We start from the raw sequence: 4,687 nt of genomic DNA, 5'->3' as shown, positions 1-4,687 counted from the left end.
TAAATCATGTTTTTGTTTTGAAAACATAGCCGTTCCTTGGCGTTGGTTGAGTTCCCCCTCATGTGGTGGTTTGGCGTGAAGTGAACCTTAAGCTTTATCCCAAGAGATACCCTACACACCTCTCCGTTCGAGGTAAGAATATAATGGGGTTTACCGTGCCCCTTTAAAAGGCTGGTCCACAGAAACCCCCTACTGCAGTGATTAATTAATATATAATCCACCATACAATAAAACTCAATAACATGATGTGGCAATTTTGTAATTCGCAGTCTTTCAAGGCAACCAAACAATTCGTATTTCAATACAATTGCCAACTAGCCAATCATGCCCGATTTATCATAAGCCAATCATTTTAAACAATCAAATTGCCACAATTAACAGTCTCCGTGTACTCTAGTTTTCAAAATCACTATTAATTTCAAAACAATTTATAATTTAATTTTTTTAGAACACCTTTATTTATAAAACATGAAAATTTACCTTTTTAAATCCATTTTTTCATAGAATTAATGAAATCATCTAAAAATCACCCTAGATAATTAAAATGACAGTAAGTTTACTCACAATGTCTAGAATGCAGACTTTCGAAACACTTTGTCTACTAGTCTTCGGATGCAATTTCCTTGCCTTTATCGGAGGACTCACCACCTTGACATAGTACAAAATCAAGAAATTCACTAAATTGGTACTAAATTGAAATTAAACTAATTTAGACTATTAATGCATAATATGGAATGCAAAAATGCATTGGTAACTATCTAAACTCGGTATTGACCTAATTCGTCTTATCACCCGATTAAATTATTAACGTGTCCAATTTAATCCCAAATTAATTTTTTTTAGTTTCTATACCTCAATTGCACCCAAATTGACTTAATGCCCCTTACTGTGGTGCAAATTATCAGTCTCGGTAGCAAATTATGAAAATAGCCCTAGTGGGTAAAAATTCATATTTTTGCTCCGAAAATTCCCATTATTTTTCTAGGCTCATAATTCATCATTTCTTAATCAATTATCCTAGAATGAAAATCAAACTCATCCTCACTCATACATGGTAAATTCGGCCATTAATGGTTGTGCGAGAAAATAAATTCTTTTCTTGTTGTTTTGTTTCTAAATATGCTAAACTAACTAAAAACACTAACATAACTTAAAATCAAATTAATCTAACAACTTTCTCTCTCCTTACCCATTTTGATCAGGCAACAATTCATCATAAAAACATGTAATTTAAGCATGGAAAATAAGGAGAAATGCTTAAGGAAAATAGATTTCAAGCTTAAGTTGAAAAATCCTACCTTTTTCACTTGTTTTCCTTGATTTTCCACACTTTTTCTCTTGAAATTCCTCACGTAGGGTTTGTTCTTCCTTTCTTTCCCTCTCTTCCTTGCTTGGCCGAATATTTGGAGAATAATGGGCTGATTTATGCTGATTTTTAAGTTAAATATTAAATTATCCTAAGCTTGACAGATGACCTTTTCTTATTGGTCCATTTTTAAAATTTTAAAAATTTAAACATTTTATCTCCACCACATGATTAGTCAAAGGTCAAAAATGAGGATAAAGGAGGACCATGTGCTGGAAAAATATCCTGGTAGTGGAAAATTACAATTTTGCCCCTAAGGTAGCAAAATTACCATTTTACCCCTATACTCCAAATTATACTGAAATTAAAATTTTTCACTTCTAAACCTCAAATCATACTCCAATAAGTCAAATTATACTCCAATAAGTCAAATGGGGCCAAAAAATCTTTTCTAAAAATTACCATTTTGTCCTCAGGTGGCAAATGACCATTTTACCCTTGGATAATGAAAATTTCGATTCGACTCCAAATTGATCCTCAAGCTCCGAATTACTATTTTGAGTCATCCTTGGACTGTGAAGCTCTTAATCTCACCTTAAAATTCCTATTTGATCTAGTTCGAGGATTAAATCAACTTTGTTGTACCTCTAGGTACAATACCGACTTTTGTAAATTTTTTGGAACTCTCCTAGCATGCAATCATGCTATCATCACATGTATGTCATGAATAGTATTTTATAAGGTCGGGCTTTACAGTTTTAGACATCCAAATTTATTTTTTATTTCGAATTATGTGTTTTGTACTTGTATATTACAATTCAGCCGGTTTTAAAATTTTTAGGGAAAAATTACCAAAATACCCCTGTGAGACTAAAATTATTATTTTGTTTGTTTTAAGTTGGAAACAGTTTAAAATCTTTTAGAACGTGGTATTTGGCAACAGTTACTCACAGGGGAAATGAGAAGCTGATATTAAAGCCTTGTGGGGTTCCGGTTGACATTTTGGGTAATGAGTGTCAATCGGGACGTCACGATGGTTGTCTCGAGCTCGAGGGGAGTAACGGGTCTGACACGTTATCCATTTTGAATGTCATTTATAACCTTATTGCTTCCTTCTATAACTTCTTTTAATAATTATATTACCAATTTATCCCTGTTATACTAAAAGTTTCCTATACATATCCAATTATTTAAACAGCTACTTTACATTCCGTTCGAGTCATACAAATAGAAGCCACTCCTAACTCCTTTGTACAGATAACTACTATCTCTTTTACACTACATCTACCTAGAGTTAAAGTAGTACAAAATCTTACGAAAATATTACATATCATTGGGATCATCATCTTAATCTGATCTTATCAAAAAATTCTACTCCGAATCTTTCTTAGGATTTTCTTCCGGGTTCTCCTCCTCTTGAGATTTTCTCCTTTGTTCCTCAATCTAGGCTTGTTGTATTCTCCTATGTTCGTCATCACTTATCGGTGCAGCATTTCTTCCACAACTAGAAGGAAAATGTCGTACAACTATCACGCCCTTCCTAATACGAATATCTCCCCTTGCAATTGCCTTCCTCATCCATTGGCTATGGTACTCTTCAGATTGTTTCAAAAAAAAATCTCTTTCAGTTTTTGGAGTATCGGAGCTACTCTCACTTTCAAATTTCTCGTTATTCTCAAAGCTTTCCTTATTACGAACCCATTCTGCTAAGTTCGGAGGAATTCTATTATTAGGAATTCAGGATGGACCACTTTCCGAATTACTTGGATTAGGGCGCCATTTGCTTCTAGCCGTAGAATCTAGAGATCCCTCGCTAGTACTATGAGGGGTATCGGGACTACCACTTTTTCTAGACATGGTGTATATGTCACCAGTGCACCTCAAAACCTATCTACAACCAAGTAGTAATTACTTAATCAATTATACATCGCAAGAGTAGGTAGGTTTCTATATGTAGAGGTATGTGTTCTATTTGATTTGACCTAACTTAACTTAACTTATCTTAACTTAACTGGACTTGGGGTCACACTGACACTGTAAATTTTAAAACAGCTTTAAAACAACTTTAAACCAGCTTTAAACCCAAAAACTCTGATCTTTAAAACCAAAAGTTCTTATCTTTAAAACCAAATGCTCTGATACCAACCGAATTCTTCCATCCCTCTGGACGCCGGTGGCATTCAATGGTACCTATTAGAGCACTCGGCAAGGGGTGCACCTCACTTTTGGTGGGTGCGGAGCAATCCCTTCCCTCCCCTTCCAAGCTCCTAGGCGGAGAGTCATACTTCGCCACAGATCATATGCGAGAGTTCCCAAGAATAAGGTTATCTTTCCCTTTGCTCTGATACCAACCGAATTATCATGACCCAGAACTCCCCTCGAGCCCCTGATAACCGTCGCGGTGCCCCGATGGGCACTCATCTCCCGAAATGCCAACCGAAACTCCGCAAGGCTTAATATCAGTTTCTCATTTCCCTCGGTGAGTAACCGTTGCCAAATATTATGTTCCAAAAGATTTTGAGCTATTTCCAACTTAAAACAAATAAAATAAAAGTTTCGTCTCACAGGGGCATTTTGGTCATTTTTCACTGAAAATTTTTGAAACTAGTTAAAAATTTAGTAAGCAAGTACTAATCGCATAATTCACAATCAAAAATAAGTTTAAGCACCTAAAACCTTTATTTAAAATGAAATTATAATTACTTAAATATAATGAGAAGATAAAACAAAATATTCAATAAAATATTTTATTTTCTTATAAACAGTAATTTTAGAGTTATACGTAAATACTTTTGTAACATAAAAGCAAAATAATTTCATTCATACTGTGACACAGTAAACCAATGCATTTAAATTAATTTAATTTAATTTATAATATCAACCGAGCCCACGAATGACTAGAAGTGAGGAAAACGGTGAACCTACAGTTCGAAGGACGCAAGTCCAATGGAAGCCCTCAATGGAATCAGCTATCTACAGCCTACTTTGAGCCTGAAATGGGTGGAAAGGAGGGTGGTGAGATTATAAAATCTCAGTGAGTAAACAAACATCATTTAAATCAGTTAAAGCCGAGTAAAAGGAGACAATTAAAATATTCCATCATTTTAAGTATTTCACAAGTTGAAAATTTATCCCAACCCATGCAAACGATTGTATTTCATTTAATTTCTCATTAAGGCTTATGACTTCCATAAAAATTTGGCTCATGCCATCAAATAGTACTCGATGACACCTTGATCAGAGGCATACATTTGAGCACGCCAAAGCTGTTAAAATTTTGTATACACGTAAAACATATTTTTCGTTTGAGAAAAATACAGTCGTTCCTTGGTGTTAGCGGAGTTCATCATCACGAGGTGGTTCGGCGTGACGTGAACTATA

Source organism: Theobroma cacao, chromosome 2 (genome assembly GCF_000208745.1).
Source record: "Theobroma cacao cultivar B97-61/B2 chromosome 2, Criollo_cocoa_genome_V2, whole genome shotgun sequence".
Classification (NCBI taxonomy): domain Eukaryota; kingdom Viridiplantae; phylum Streptophyta; class Magnoliopsida; order Malvales; family Malvaceae; genus Theobroma; species Theobroma cacao.
Note: the sequence above shows the minus strand (reverse complement) of the source record.